The 17,664-nt window shown below is 42.7% G+C and overlaps 1 protein-coding gene across 5 annotated transcripts in view; it reads right to left on the bottom strand.

The window, feature by feature from the left end:
- The window catches only part of LOC116848725 (zinc finger homeobox protein 3), a 680,554-nt gene extending 670,258 nt beyond the window's left edge, over positions 1–10,296 (bottom strand). For 3 of the 5 annotated variants that reach the window (XM_032825132.1, XM_032825131.1, XM_032825130.1), the window contains exon 1: positions 9,227–10,294. The gene's annotated coding sequence lies outside the window, so the exon portion shown is untranslated. Of the gene's footprint in view, positions 1–9,226 lie in introns of all 5 variants that reach the window. The other 2 variants (XM_032825123.1, XM_032825133.1) reach the window with 2 other exon arrangements.
- Between the last annotated feature and the right edge of the window lie 7,368 nt (positions 10,297–17,664).

Raw genomic sequence — 17,664 nt, 5'->3', positions numbered from 1 at the left:
CTCTCTCTCTCTCTCTCTCTCTCTCTCTCTCTCTTTCTCTCTCTTTCTCTCTGTGCCGCTCCTTCTCTTTCTCCTCCTAATTATTAATGTGCTCGAGCACGCGGAGATAAACCTCAGAATCATCGTCGAAGTATTCAAAGCCTTCTCGCTCGGCCTCTCGTTATTGAATATGAATGATTAATTAAGAACATCTCACAATCCGCCGGCTCGTCATTCGATCCCTCCCCTCACTAAAAACAAACTTTGAACACTGCGTCTTCGACACCGTACGACATCCGCGCGTAAGAAGTGAACATTCGATATCGAAAGATCACAGAAAGTGACGATAAATGCGAAAGTGTATCATCCGCAATTGGAAACGGATTCCACCTTCTGTAATATATATACTGAAAGGAATCATAACAAATTGCACAATTGCTCCGATGCAACAATACTCTAGTATTGTTCGTTCGATATTCCAAAAATAAGATACTTGTAGACTGCTCTGGCGACTAATAAAAGATATGATGTTAATTTATGTGCATTACACTATACAGTCATCGCTTTTGTCATTTGCAATTTCCATGAAGCCACAAAAAAACTACAAGCGATTGCAAGTGAGACACTCCCGCAGCAATATAAAAAACACACTTTTTCTCTCTCTCTCTCTTCGTCAAGTATATGTGTGTATATGTGTGTGTCAGCTTTCGATTACAACAAACTGAATCCATCCCGACGAGCCCATCGAGGTCAGAACCCGATTCCTCAGAGAGTGTTATCATCGATTTCAATTATACATATCGATCCGTGTGCCTTCGACGTGCGCACAGGCCCCTTTGTTCATTTCCACACGTCGAAAGAGTTCATCTCCGTAGACCTTTGCTACAATGACTCGAGGAGAGAGGAAAAAAAGAGCCGACAACACAACAGAGCCAACTGATACAATATTCATTTACTGCTGCGTGTGTCTATGCTTCATAATGTCACGGTGGGGGGATCGAGGGGCGAGATGGGGGCAAAAAGAGACAGAGAAAGAGAGTTGCATTCAAATGAAGGAATGCTGGGGGCGGTGGGATGGGGTGGGGTAGGTGGGACTCCAGGATGACACTTCTCGTAGGTGATTTATACCCGCTGGTCGAATGACCATCATCTCGTGGAAAGATCTACAGGATCTCCGAGGCGCTTAGTTAGTCTGAACGAAGGATAGTTAGTCCCTGCGCGATGGGCACAGACGAGTGGAAGTGGGGGAGGTAGTACGACAGGGACTTCGCGTATAATGGAGGCCTTATGTAACCCGAAACATATAATTCTCCGCCGTACTCTCGTTGCTCTCATCTAAAGTCATCGTTTGTTTAATCGTCAACGTAAGTTGTGCATTGTTACGAGATTGACCGAAGACATGATAAAGAGAGAGTATGTGTGTGTGAGAGAGAGGGAGAGGAGAGAAAGAGAGAGAGACAGAGAACGAAAAAAGAGGAAAAAATTGTACCGTTCGATCACGAATGTAGCAATTATATCGCGCCTGCGATTATATTTACGACATTAAACGGCAAAAGTAAAAATGACGAATGTATTCACGGGGAGCTGTGTGTGTCGATTGTGTAGCATAAAATTACCTCCCGGGAACGAAGGTGCGAACGACGCGCCGAGGTACGAAGGAACAAAAGCGTCCACGAGTGCACTCCGAGAAAGAATTAACACAATAGCTCTCGCCAACTTTGATTGGCCAGCCGACTCGCGAAGTTAAGTGCATATTCCCCGGGGCAAACAATGTTAAAATAGCACAGACGGCAATAGGTCGACCGTGGCGCGAAGTTATCCCCCTTTCTTCCGCCGGGGTAAGTACGCGTACAAGTACTCGCATTAACTGTGTAAATAGCTATTTGTCTTACGAGTGGTTGGATAAGAATTAGTGTTTTAACGCCGCGCAGACACGAAAAGAAACGAGCGGAAATGGCGTCGCGGGTCTCGAGTGTCTTCGAGTGGATTTTTGCTACTCTCCTCATGCTCTCTCTACCCATTTCCACCGTCTTTTCGAGAAAAAAGCCCTGAAAAATATGGATCCTTTTCCACGAGAAAGGGAAACTCACCGGCTCTAATGACACAAGCGCGCGAGCGCGTTATTAGCGATGATCGGCTCTAGGTGTCCTTCAAATCTGCCGCATTTTGTAAAATCGCGCTGATAGACGAATTAGTGACGCGTATTGTCGAAACAACACGAATGTCGAAAGCAACGCACAAAATGGCGGAAGTTATTATTATGCACAATATTCTGCATTGTACCGACCGCAATTTCACGCCAGTTTCACGCTTTCCCGACCAATCGCGGAGGCCGACAAATTATCACCGATGCTTTTGCGACCGAAAGGCACATTCTAGGAGCAATAAAATTATTGCTAGACATGTCCATTTATGAAATATTATTATTTTGCCCTTAAATGTTTCGTGTGACGTCTCTGATGAGTATCTAAATAAGACTGTCGCCAACACACAGTAAAATTAATGTTTGCGAAGAAGAGGCGAAATTAAATGATTATTTTATTGCACTATGAAATGCTATTTCGCTCGCAACGACGTCGGCAATAATTTATTTTACTCTTCTCTCCAACACCGCAACATCTGTCAAATTGGCAAATTAATGAGGAATATTGGAACAACGCGATGATGTTTAAAAAAAGAAAGAGAAAGAGAGAGAGAGAGAGAGAGAGAGAGAGAGAGAGAGAGAGAGAGAGAGAGAGACAAGGGGAGAGACAGAAAAAAACAACGAGAAGACTGTCACGCGCGACGTTCTGTATTAAAGTCGCTGCAGTCCCTCGTCAGTTGCACGCTTCCCTGATAAATTGTGAAAGTCGCGTGAAAGCAACGACAAATCAGAGGAAAATCGTATTGCGACAAGAATTTCTCGTTCGACTACACGCACCGACGGTTATTAATTCCGATCGTCTCGCGACTCTGCCCGATGCTCGAGATCGCCGGGATTTGGTAGCTGTCTAATTTATCGTATGATTAATAGAACCGTCCCGGGATAATGCGAATTCCTAATAGTCGACCTACGCACAATTATTTTCATCTGCCTTATTAATTGACCTTCGTGGCCACGGCGATGTCGATCGTTAATTATACCGACCACTTTGAATATCTATCTCATTTACTTAATGTGTGGCTGGAGGAATATATTATTTCGTGGATCGATATAGAAATGAGAAAGTCGCAAAATGTCGGCCGAATAAGAACGTACCGTGTGCCGTACGCACCGGCGCTTACGTAAACTCGGTGGGGCTGTCTTCGGGAGAGCGACGCTATGTTACGAAATCCTTAATTAGCTAATTAATTGCCGCAAAGTCGCGCGCGGTATGCGACGCGAATTATTTATGTAGATCGGACATTATAGCGGTCATTATCTCCAATTACAATAAATTTACATAATATGCGAGCCGTTTATCAACGCTTCAGCGGTTTTAATTGGCGTAGCCGTTCAGCGTCTGAAATAATTTTTTTTCTGGAGATACGACGTGCGTCGTACGCGGGGAACGTGGAAAAACGTCCGGTCGCTCGCTCTCGCGCCTGCAACAGGCCTGCAAATTTCGCGCTAATGAGTCGGCCCCGACAGCTCACGACGTTACTCCGTGCTCTCAGGACAAAAGGGTGCGCGGGACGTGACAGTCGTCGATGTGGGAAGCGCGACTGAGTCAAGACGAGCGGACGAAGCTGCAGGCCGTCGTGTGTACACACGACGAAGTCGACGTCGTGAGTTCACGAACCGTGAAGAAGAAGAAGTGGCGCGGAGGCAGGGCAAGGAGAAGATGAAGAATAAAAGCAAGATGAACAAGATGATGATGAAGAAGGAGAGGAAGAAGATGATGATGATGATGAAGAAGGAGAAGCAGCGGACGAAGAAGCGGGAGAAGACGAGGAGGAGAATAGAAGAGAGGAACCGGCGCCACTCTTCTCGAAACGGTGTCCCGGCCCGGCTCCTCTTCTCTTGGTGTGCAGGCTCGCGCGCCAACTCGCGGGGGTAAACAGACGAAATTATATCGAAGAAAAATTACCTCGAGATAATAGTGATTAATGATCCCGGCGATGGGCGCGTGTGCGTGAGAGCGGCTGACGTGTGCGTGCGCGTCCGTGCGCGCCACGATGTGCCCGGTGTAAAATATGATACTCGGTAAACTCTCTCTCCTCTCCGTCGCTTCTATGCCCACCACGTGCCCCTTCCCCCCTGTGTGTATGTGTGTGTCACGCGCGATATCACTATGTACGTTCTACCGCCGACTTTGGCGACAGAGTCGCGCTGGAGCAACGCTGGCGACAAGAAGAGCGAGAACGGAGACAGCCAGACACAGCAATCTTCTCTAATTAACACATTAAGACTGATCAGAGAACCGGCCGGGTTATTCCTGTTCGACGGGCCCACTCGCTTAGATTTAACGTCCCGCCTAAATTAATTCTAATTACTCCCGCGACTCTCTCTCTTTCTCTCTCTCTCTGTCTCTCTTCTCTTGTCTCTTTCTCGTACTTTGTATGCTCGCGATCGGCGGCACGTTTCGTGATTCGTCCTCGTTGTGTCTTCATTCGCGATGTCCTCGCCCATAGAACGCGAACATGTCAGTTTTGTTATAATTCTTAGGCGATCTGCAGCGCGAGGAACCACGTTTCTCCAAACACCCCTTTTCTTTCCCCCCAGTCGTGAATCGGGTTGTCTTTGGAATATCATAGATCACGCGATCGAGTCAACATAACTTTCACGATGTCATGTCGCGTCGCCTCGATAGAGACGCGTCAAGATAATTGTCACACTGACTGGAATTAGAGGAGACCGAGGCTAGATATGCCCTATATTTTTACAAATTCGAAGTTACAACTTCTCAGACAACTAATTGTTGTGAGTGGCTGTATAAACATGACAGAGGCAAATTTCTATGTATCAATGTCTGCCACGATCTGTTAAGCGTATATATTGTTTTATAATAACTAAAATACGAACATGCAGCGACATAATCATCTTGCCCTAGTATTGGGTTCAGTTATATAGTAGCGCAGAGTAAGAAGGCTACGTTATAAAATATGTATCCAGATTAATAGTTTCAAAGTCTCTGCGAGAGGTCTTTACAACCCTCCTGCCGGCCTTTAATTATGAGCCAACTTTATCTCGTCCGCTCAAATGTTTTATTTGAATCATTTTATGGGTAAAAATTGCATTTATTATTAGGAACAGTGTATCATATATACTTGCAAGAAATTTCATTCTAGCTAGTGACACATCGCTTAATTTTATTTAGTCATGATAGAAAATATTAATAGAGAATTTCAAGAGGCTCGAAAATTTATTTTGCTATTATCAAATCAGTCTTTTCTATTCAGTTTTTTAACTATAATACTATTCCGATTTTAATGAAATTTAGAAAAAAGTATTTATATTCTAAAAAGATTATTTCGTGATTTTGTACCCACTATTTCTCTTAAGATAAATACTAAAGAACATACTCCTGGGACCATATAACCCTGGTCTTCCCTATCCGATAAGAAATTAACCCGACATTCCCGATCGGAATCCGACCGAATACCGCGATCAATTTTCACATCGAACGAGCATAGAAAACATATTGAGAAAACATATTCTGGCGAATCGACATTTATATACATACTTCCACATGTTTTCGTCATTCCGCTTTTTGCATGAACCGGGCGGAAGGGGGAGAGAGGTCAGCACGGTTGTAAGTATTGCAAAAATATTTTATAACGTTCTGCATCTTATTTCCTTTTCTTTTTTTCTATTGTAAACGTGCTTCTGTCTGTGTGAGTGTACATTTATGTAAGTGTACTGCGGGTCAGGCATTTATAGAAGCGCACACTCAGTCTCGCTGATGCCGTAACATCGATATATCGAAAGTTCGTAAAGATTACCGACCGCCACATCGTTTCTAACTGCGCGTTTCTCATGTCTGGTGATTAATCGGGAGTGCGGGAACGTGTTCAAAGCAGAAGTGACATTTTGACAGTTTAAAATCCTATACATCAGTAAAAAGAGTTATTCACTTACGTTAAAAAGAATAAAATTAAAAGGTTTTTATTTTAAATAAAAATAATTGATTAGAGATATTTGTAGATAGACATATGTATTATGTAATAATCATACAAAGGATTGTGTTAACCGATTTTAATTTAGAATCACGGAGCAAGTTGTTACATTTTTTCTGTTGCTACATGTTCGTATATGCAACAGAGAAATTAAATTTGTATCATACAATAATTTATATAATTATTATAAAATTATACGTAAGGTAAACGTCCTAGTGATTGAACGTATACCGATAATTGAATTACTAATAATATACTTGTGTTTGTTAAGATGCTTATCAATAAATGAAACAAAGTCACAAAGTAACTAAATATTTCTTTTCATTTATTATATTGTTTTGTATATTGAGAAGCATTTCAACAAAGAAAAATACAAAACCAATATGTCAATTATTGGGACATGTATGTTCGACCACTGCGATGTTTACTTTATCTATTTACATTTAAATTATTTATGTCTTATATACCAACTTTTTAATTTTTTATCCTTCTTAACTCCTTACTCTTCTTCTGCGCGTAGCACGTGAATAATCTTCTTATACGAAACTTTAAACTATCAAAATGTCATTTCTGCTTTAAACACGTTCCCGTGCTTCGAGTAATCAATGGTCATGAAAAAGCGTAGCTAAAAACTGATGCGACCGGTCGGAAATCTTTATCAACTTTCGATATATCGATATTATAGAGCATCAACGGGACTATGCTTTCGCGTGCTTCTTCTTCCTTTTTTCTCGCTATTGCATTGTAATTATTATACTTTCAGACACGCAATAAAGTTATTGTTAAATATCAGTTCTTAAATTTTTGATCGATTTATCTGACGAAATACCATTACAATCGGAAATTTCCGATGAAATGTAATCACATATCCTGATCGAAAGTTTGTTAATATTTTACCGGATAATTTCTCCTAGTGGAGGCAGAATATAATGCAATCAACGATGACAACGCGAGCGGTTGCTTCACAATTTGACGAAATGGCGTTCAACGTCTCTCGTTTGAGACGCTGCTCCGCGAAATTGTCAATGACAATGACTGCTCCGCCGTCCCGTCTGCCCTCTCCTCTCCTCACCCTTCATCTGCTCTTCTCGCGGGAAGAGAACAAGACGCGGTGAGTGTAGTGGAAACTGGTTTAAATATTTTCTGGGCACGTGTTTTACATAGGTAGAGATATACCCGCTGCTCCTCCAGCACGCTCGAATATATAAGGCCCCGCTCTCTCGCTATCTCGGGTCAGATCTCGACGGTGATCTTCAGCTCTCATTTTTTCGTACGGTCACTACGCTATTATGCTCGTCCGCGAGGGTCTCTCGGACGCTCGTTTGTGTACAAAAGCCACGCCGGCCATTATTAATTATCGCGATATACAGTATGCGCGAGTGAGCGAGCGAGCGAGCTGATAGAGGAAATTCGACATGGGCGAGGGAGATCCGCGCTAAAGTCGAGAAATTGCCCGCGCGGGACACGGCAAAATAACGGAAGGTGTCGCGAGACACTGCACGTTAACCCGCGCTGACGCACGCGTCACACGCGACATATTGATATTCGCCGTGTTACACCATCTCACAGAGAATTCCCGTCAACTCTATTTCTTTGTGAACTTTACCGATCGCACGAGAAGGTTAAATATGCTTTAGCGCAATCGCGCTTTATGCGATATTTGAGAGGGAATGCCGCTATTTGAACATTTTATAACGCTAAAATGCGCTTTCCGCGAATTGACATATTGTCAGTGATGGCGCGAATCACGAACAATTCCAATCGAGATAACGTTTGTGCTCTTTTGTCATTGATATAGCATTTAATTTCGGGCTTATAGAAATGTCTAAACGAATGTATTCCTTCGATTACTGTACCTAATAATTAATTCGTTGATTTATCTACACGGAAAAAATACTGTGGTAAAAATTACAAGAGTTTTTTAATGTTGGACCAAAATTTGACCGAAATTACTACATATCTATTTAAAAATATATACGTTTAATTTTTAAATAAAAAATTATTGTTATTGAATATTTTGTTGAATAAACAGAAAAATATTGTAAAAAACAATATAATTTTAACGTAACTTTTACTACAATATTTTCTGCATATACAAAAATGATGTGAAATTGTGATGTCATGACCAGCTAAATTTGCCGATAAAAATATGTATCAAAAAAAAAATATATGTTCTCCTTGTCAGAATGTACATACTGACAATACATCACTAAAAGATAACGTTCGTGCTCTTTTATCGTTAATATAATATTTAATTTCTCACTTGTGTGAAAATGTCTAATAAAATATATTCTTGCGATTACTTTGCATAATCATTACAATTTATTAATTAATTTACACAGGGAAAAATATTGTAGTAAAAATTACAACAAAATTCTTGTAATTTTGGATTATACAGAATTATGACCAAAACTACTATATATTTGTTAAAAAATGTTTAACTTCTCATTACAAAAGTCGTAATAATTTCGTTATCGTAATAATTTAAATGTTTCTTATATTTTTTCTATATATCAAGTATATAGATCATTACTTGTTACATTAAATTTGCTATTTTTATTATAATTTATAAGTGCAGTATACTACAACTTCATTATATGATCTTCGTAGAAAACATATGAGCTTCGTAGAAAACATTACAAGAAAAAAAATAATTCTAACATAATTTTTGCCACAATATTTTCTCCGTGTACGAAAGGATGTAAAATTGCGATATCATAACCAACAAAATTTGCCGGTAAGAAACATGTGTTCAAAAAATAAATAATAATCATACTTATTCTCCCTTTGTCAGAATACACGACCCGACAATACAGTTAATGCTCTTTATTCGCGGGTTTATTATTCAATATTCGGCATTTTCGATATTCGCTGAATAAAAACTTGTAACTACTCTTTTTATTCATGACCAGAAAAAATTATATACTTGATTGAAATTATGTATTTTGAAGTTAATTTGAAATATAAAGTCACCTTTTCTAATGACATTTTTCGTAATTTCTAATTTTTTTGGAACGCACATTCCATATACTTCCATATATTGTGCCATCCTATATACACATTTTTCATATTCACGGTATTTTGGCGGAACCTATCCTCCGTGAATAAGGAGCTTTGACTGTACATCATTCTCTAGTCGACGATCACAATATTGACGAGAAACACTCACCGTTACCCGCTGGCAAAGTATCCAGGCAGCAGTCGTGGTCGGCGACGTGGCCAAAAACAGCGATCTTCCCTCAGGATGCGACGACGCAGTCGACCAGCCTCCGTCGGCAAGCTCGTCCGCTTCACTTCACTTCACTCGCCGACACGATTATATCGGAGTTAATTAGGTTAAATGCGCGATCGCCACTCGAGAGCCCCGATCGAATTTAATCACGACCGCGCGACGCACTTAGTATTCCGCAGGTGATTGATATAATTTGTATCATCACCACGCCATGACCCACGCGTCACTCGTGCGAGACTTTCGCGCTCAACGGATCGGCCGACGTCGTACACGTGCGTCGCGCGTGAATTCACCGGTGGAACGACAATATCGCGGCGAGATCGCGCGGCTTTCCGGAGCCACGACGACTTCTGCACCCGCGACAAGGGAACGATGTGATGACACGACCTGGGATCGAACTCACTTGTGCCCGATGCACTTGGCTAACAATCAACAGTCACGCCTGATTAGTCGAAGTTTTTACCTCGAGTTATATCCTTCTTTACCTGTATTTACGCGTGCCTGCGACAAAGGCAACGGATCACGCACTAATCACGCACTAATCACGATTAACGGAAAGAACACGAGCAGCCCGAATATGTCGTCGCTACTTGTACTTGGAAGGTACGGGACTATGGAGTGCGTGTTGCTCGCGCGCGTTGTGATAGCTTCTATTCACCGCCAACGCGCGATCTCCTTCACGAACGAATTCACAAGATCACTGTGTTTCGGGGAGCTCACGACGTGTCCCTCCGTCCTCGCGACGCGAACATGTACGTCTGCTGAACACCAGCTAGGCCGATTTAAAACAATACACAGCGCGAGCTCTTTTTTTCCCGACGGGACACGGCCGTTGTGCCATGGCGCGTGTGTACAAACATACCGGGGTTTACATACCCACGTTGTCTCTCGCGCATCTCGGCGCTGTGGCCGGCGAGATACACATGATCCACGAGGCTCACGGCTGCACTCGTCCACTCGCGGGATCCACGACAGTCCTTCGAATTCGCGAGTCCTCGCACGGCGACACACGCGTCCCGTCCTGACACAAGCAATTAACGACCGGCGCAACAACGGTTGACTTTTTATGGAAAAGCGCTAACGCCACCGCTTCTGATATTCGAATGGTTTCGTCGCTACGGCGGTGTAACTCGCGCCATCTATCGGAGCGAGCGCGGACTAGCATCTCCGTTGGCGTCGGTTTACCGCCTGTTTACCGTGAACGGCAGATCTGCCGCTTCCCCGTGGACAATCGCAACGGATCTTTCGCGGATAGATTGGAGAAATCCCAAGAAAGCTGGTTTCGACGATGGGCGAGATTGATCCTATTCAGCTGACGGGTCGAGATGGCCACGGTGAGTCGTATATTCCACGTCAAATTGTCGGCTGTTTGTTACGTTCGGCTCTCGTCCGACTGGTGCAACACGGCATTGCGATACCGCCCACCGCGACTTCGAATTTTCGTTAGGTAGATCACTTTTAATGATTATTGATTGCGAGCATGAAGGCACACGAGCATACACGCCGTTCATACGGCGTGAGAGAGACGTTCCTTGCGAGAAATCACGATATATGTGTGCGGAGACGAGCATCGTAACCTCGATACTTACGTTATCAGAGTGTCTACGATTATCGACCGTACGCATACGTGGTGTATGGTCGAAAATCGTAGGCGCTACGTGTCAAGGCTATTATACCGAGCTCTGTATGCGCGCCGAAATGTTCGTGTCTGAATTTTTTAAATTATCTTCGCGTCTTTAACGCGAAGTGTAAAGGAAAATTCAAATCGTCGGCTGTTTGTCTCGACACTCGACTGTCGTTCGATTAGTGCAACGCGGCGTTGCGATACCGTCCTCTCGATTTTAGCCGTTCGTTATGTAGATCACTTTTAATGACTATTGGTTGCGAGTATGAAGGCACACCAGCACACACGTCGTTGATACGATGCGAAAGAGACATTCCTTGCGAGGAATCACATGTGCGGAGACGAGTACTGTAATCTTGACATTAGATGCGTTATCAGACTGTGTGCAATTATCGACCGTACGCACACGTAGCATACGGTCTAAAATCGTAAGCGTCACGTATCGAGGCTATTATACCGAGCTCTGTAGGCGCGCCGAAATGTTTGAATTTTTTTAAATTTCCTCCGCGTGTTTAATGCGAAGTGCAAAGGGAGGTTGGCCGGCGTGTTTGCTCAAACGGCAGCAAATTTCGCTTCTCTGAAGCTCCCGGGCGCAACTCTACGACGGCTTAACGTTTTCGAATAATGTCTTGAGACTGCCACGAATGGCAAGCTGCCATTAAGAAGCAGGGCGCGAGAACGACATTTCAGCCGGATAAATATTTGAAACGTTCCCTGACGATCTTGAGAGGTTCATTACGGAGGATTACGCGACTCATATCGAGGACTTAGAATTCTCCTTTCGCGCCAGAAGGCGCGATCACAGTCTTTGCAGGCTGATTCGAACGCGGCAAATTAGTTCGCTCCGTCCTCTCGTTCTCAATAACTCTCTCGTAATCGTAGCCTTCCTCCGTCTTCCGACTTAATTTCCGCTTCTCTTCGCGATCGTTTAAAGTTCCTCGCGCTTAAGTCAGAATAGTTGGAAGTTTTATCGCAAATGACGCGTGCGCGAGCGCACACGGGCATTACGCGGAATAAATGATCGCGTGTCAATAAGAAAGAGAGAAAAGAAAAAAAAAAAGAAAGAAACGGGGTCACGCGGACAACAGTGAGTAAAGGGAACGCGAATAGTGAAACGAGTTTTCTCGAGTAAATAGCGGAAAAATAAATAGTCCGCATTGTTATTCAGAGAAGAATGCAAGAGACTCGCGTTTCTCCGCGGAAGAGTCCGGCGACTCTTTTCGGTGTAATGAGATTGCATTAATAACGTAAAACGCGAGGGGACTTCGAAAAGTGGAGACGCGCGGAGACGCGTATTAAGAGCGACGGTATTAAAAACTTCCGCCGTCATCGTCATCGTCGTCGTCGCCGTTGTCGTCGTCGCGACGTTATACAAAGCCTCCTCTCATTTGCCGGGACGTTGAATGTCGCGTACACGTGGACGAAATGCACACGAGAGGGCATACGGAACGTATTGTATGTATTGTACGTGGGCCTCGAATTCGGCCCGGCTAAAATTAGCATCCAGGGACGCTATAGGACAACGCCGTCAGGGTAATAGGCGTTTAAGGCTTAATGTATGCATTGAAAACTATTAGGTATTCAAATACTCGGATTGCATTACGCTGCACTATAATACCTGACTTCCTCCGGTGGCTCTGCCGCCGGCGAAATTGCCACTATTATTCTTATTATATTTTATTTATTAGCCACGCCGGCCTTAATCCACTTTAATGGCATCGGCGCGAGCCGAGACGTCGTTCCATGGACAAAGGACGCGCCTCTTAAATTTACACACGTTATCTTGTGCTCTCCTTAAGAGAGAGAGAGGCAGCGAGAGAGAAAGTGCAACATATTCAGAGTCTAACACGACATTCAAAGCACTAATGAAAGCGTCAGATTCAAATGTATCACACGTCGGGTGTTGTCTCATCGATTTTTTTTTATTCTTATCTACCTACTTAACGAGAAAAATCCCTCGGTTATCACAACAAAAATGCGTTTGTTGTTGGATGGTCGTTAGGGAGACAGATCGAACAGTTATCATTGCAACTCATTCTTTATTATTTGCTATTTTAACAGACACACATTGTCCGAGATACAAATCACGTTTGTTGTTGCCTATTTAAGTTAGGAGTTACGTCTTCATTATAGAAGCGCGTGTTGCGTTTAAAGCAGCAGATTGAAAGTAACAAATCGTTTGTTCCCCTACGGGGAAGCAAAATTTTTCTCTCAATGTGTCTAAGTACACGGAGGAAATATTGTAACGGAAATTACCAGAAAATTCTTCAATCTTTGAATCATACAGAAGTTATATAGCCAAAATATGTAACTTCATATTTGTGTAAAAATGTTATATGCGTTTGACTTTTTACGACTGAAAAAAAAGTACTTATGAAAATAAAGAATATTTATTCGGTGGGTACTAATAACATAGTCTCTTAAATCTAAATTCTTCCATTTAAATAGTATAAACAATTGTTTTCATAAAAAGCAACGGCTGTAGGAAAACGTATATTTTCTTATTTGAAAACAATTTATTTTTAATGTAAAAATACGTAGATTAGGGCAAGTAGATATGTGTGTTATTAGTACCCAACCAACAAAAATATTTTTTATCTTTTAGATAATTTCTCTCACACACAGTGTATAAAATTACTATAATTACTCGGGTGCCTTTTTAAATTACTTAAATGTATTTTTATATTGTATGTTCAATAATGAATAAATTGCCAGGTTTACTACTTCTAGTAGTAAATACTTTTAGTATCAATGGTAATTTATATTATAAGGAAAAGATGTTTGGTTAGATTAATCAAATTTCTGTGTTGAGAAATATGAGCGAACCAGAAAATATTCCGATTGAAGTTCAGGTTCGTTCATATTTTACCAGAAATTTGGTTAATCCAACCAAACTTTTGTTTCCGTATATAATATCAGCATAGTCCAGCCTTACAAAGAACTTTGTAAAGTACAACCTTAAAGTAAATTCTATTACAATATTTTCTCCATGTATCCAACTTCGTTCAAGTCAAGATTGAGATCGAAAACAATGTAATTTTACCTGAGGATGTAGAAATAGATATTTCTATGATAAATTTAATTGTGATCGCGAATATGAGTCGATATAATTCATACAATTACAATTTAAATTCTGATATCGAGCAACAATAAAAGTATTCGTGGGGATCTCGATACTCTTCTACCCTGTGCTGGATATTCGCTTCTTTTCGACCCACCGCGCACATACCGGCCAACAATTCGAGATCCGGCCCGCAACGAAGGCGCACAACGAAATCAATCCCGCAATTTCGCCGTAAATGCGTTCAATTAACGCGACCAGCGGGGGCACCGCGCTACCGTCAATACGAAGGTCCTCGATTTTTACGGGGCCCTTTGATGCGAGCAGGTTCGATTCGATTCGCCGTTACAAAACTCGTTACACGACGGCCGCTGTACCGAGACTTCTTACAAGACAGTGGCCGTGCTCGATGGCGAAGAAGGCGTTTCGCTTCATTAGCGATAAGCCCTTTTTCCTCTTCATCGCCGTTCCGACGAGTTTTTCTGCGCCGCGCGTTTTTGACTCGCCCGCCTCATGACTTCATGGGCTTATATGCGCATTCCTCGTTGATCGCTCGAAACCAGGTGCGGTATTATCATTAAGGATAAATCACTCCCGTAGATGCAACCTTGTACTTGCGCAATGTATGCGATGAAGTTAACTTATTGGGCGTCGAGGCACTTCTCGACGTGTCGTATTAAGTCGCACACCTCAATTTGCCAAAATTGAATGTTTCTTTATTTTTAAATTATCCTCTCTCAAAGAGGGAGAGAGGGAATGGGCGAGAGAGAAAGAAAGAAAGAGAGAGAGAGACCGAGAGAGCAAAGTGATTTTCGAAGTTAACTCTCGAGATTGCTACAAGTGACCTCGCTTCTTCGTGCGGCACAGCACGACGGTGAAATTTCCTCGCGTTTGTAAAGGCCCGGCTTTTCTCCCGGTGCGATTTATTCGCGAACAGCCCAACACAGCGAACGTGCCGCGAGACCTCGCGATCGAGAAAATGCGCCGCGTCGCGAATTAATCACGCGCAGCTTCGCGGAAGGACACGGTTCCGCAGAAATCTAGCGACACATCGGGTCGGGTCCTTTCTTTCTCCTTGCCGGGCGTGCCCTCGGCCCTTGACCGCCGACTTAATTAATTGCGACCGGAATCGCCGGCTCTTCTTTAGCGGCTCTATTCTTAGATCGTTGTTGAATTCGGTACTTCCTCGGGGTAACTATCCCGACAGCACACCGCGCCAGCGTAGCCGTGAATCGTAGATAAATCCTTGCGATCTCGCGCAACAAAGAACCGCGCGACGCAAGGACGGGAGCCTCTCCTAGGCTCTCCCCCTCGCCGTCCCCCGCCCTCCTCCCTCCGTCCCGCCGTGCCTTACAAAAAACATTGCCTTCCTGTCCCGGGAAACGTATCGAACGGTTCGGCAGTCAAACGGGTTCCCGACCAGCAATTAATTTCGCGCGATTTCGACGAAACGCGGAACGAGTCTGCGGGCTTGTGTGTCCGGAGGGATTCCCAAAACCGAGAATCGATATCAGACCCGAGCTCTCTTCTGGGAGCCGCTCTTCTCCACCCGACGCCGCTCTAATTAATAACGGATCGGCGCCTCGACCCTGCCCTCCCCCTCCCTCTCCGCTACGATCGCGCGGGTTCACCAAATCGGCGGCGGTGGCGGCGGCGCCGCGCGACCGACCGGTCGCGATTTAAATTGAATCGTTCGAAACAAAGGGGCGACCGAGAAAGCGCGGGCACGCGAAATTAAACAACCTGCAATATCTCGGAGGCCGCTCGCCACCCCACAAAGGCGCGCGTTCACACCCGATTAGGCGCACGAACCGTCCACCACCCGGCGGTGCGCGAGAGGGACGACGTCAGTCGGATGTGTCGGTAACGGTGGAATGTCTAATAACGAACGTGCCTCTTGCGCGTAGCCACTTCAAGTATCGGCCGGCCGACCGACCGGCCCTCGAGCAAGGGCAGAGGCTGACGCGTACAAAAAAACGAAAGTGGACGGCGGATTTGCATGTGTCGTTCCGCCCTGAGATCGCACACGCGACTGCACGGCGATCGTATGTCGGCCATCGATCCAAACTCCCGACACTTCGCGTGATTTGTTGTGCTTACGGGAATCTAAGGTAAAAGTGCCAATTCCCGAACAACCTGATCTTTAATCTCTGTACATTCCTATTTAGTTTTTTAAATACAGATATCATAACCTAGAATGTACACTGAGAAAAAAGTAGCTAAAAAAGAAATTAATTTGATGGGTCTAACACATTGACAAATGTTCGGTATTTGTAACTATAATCACATAGAGAAATAATTACTAGAAATTGTATGATCAAGGGAGAAACTATTTCTAAACTAAATTCTACTATAATGTTAGTGGTAGTAACTTTGTATGTGTACTACTACCATTTTCGTGACCAAAAAATACATGGAAAGAATATTGTAGTAAAAATTGCAATACAATTTTTGTAATTCGGGAATAGACTGGATTATTAAGAAAATTATAATAAAACAGTAAAAATGACTATAAATATAATAATTTTTATTATGTTTATGGTCACTTTTACTAAGTCTTATAATTTTCATCGTGAAAATTACAAAATAATTTTTTTTATTTTTTAGATATTTTTTCTTAGTCTATATATTTAATGTACGTGTATATATACATTTTTTGGCCTTATTTCCTGAACTCAGAATTCTGAACTCAGCCTTTTCTTGATAGAAGAAAGTTCAGAGTAAAAGTCTTTATATTGAAAGTTTAAATATTCATATTTAAAAACAATAATAATAAAAATACCCAGGATTAAACATGTGCCCAGGCATTGATATTTTCACCATATAGACCATGATTCTTCATCGTGATATGCTTTTATTCTCTAAATTTCTTGGAGTGAAATCTCATTCAAAAGATAAAATTTTCCATTTATATAAAATGAAGTCTTTATTCTAAATGGTCAAATGAATATTTTCACTTAAAATTAAAAAGTGAATCTGATGTATTCCATCACAGAAGACATATTAACTCTAATTGATTGAAACATTTACACATATAGAATCAGAATCTATTTTAAACTTTAGTGAAATATTTACTTTTGCGATTTCAAATAATAATATTTTTTCACTATCACTTAGATTGAAAATATACCGCCACTTCTCACACGTTTTAAGTGAAATTTCACTGGAAGAAATTTAGAGAAATGCCATTTATAGCTGTCGCACTCTGACCACAGCGGGTTTCTTAATTTCATGAAAATGTGTGTACGATGTGTAAGCCGGAAAGCTACCGAATGCAATATTCATCGGGGAGAAGAGAGGCGGGCCAGCAGGCGGTGTGCGAGGGTTCGCAAGAAATTCTTTCACGTTGTCGAGCCGAAACGATATCTTAGAAGTGGAAGGATAACGGAAACGCGCGCAGGATGGAGGCAATTAGACTGTTTAATGATGGTGCCAGGGCCGAAGCAAACATCCGTTATGGTACACTCGTTATTTTGGTAATTACTACCTAATGCCATCCACTATTGTCCGGGGCAACGCGGCTAGCCGTCATCACCGAAGCGTGCACAAGTTCATTGGACTTTAATATTTGCCGACCTAAAGACTCGTTGATTTTGATTGACAAATCACGGGACAGTTAACATGTAGAACGAGTACAATCTGAATAACACACCTGGCTGAAAAATTATACTTAATTTGCAGCCTTCCTTC

This window comes from Odontomachus brunneus, unplaced genomic scaffold, assembly GCF_010583005.1.
Source record: "Odontomachus brunneus isolate Ranch 3 - 2012 unplaced genomic scaffold, Obru_v1 Obru_scaffold_099, whole genome shotgun sequence".
NCBI lineage: Eukaryota > Metazoa > Arthropoda > Insecta > Hymenoptera > Formicidae > Odontomachus > Odontomachus brunneus.
This window is presented reverse-complemented; position numbering and strand designations above follow the sequence as displayed.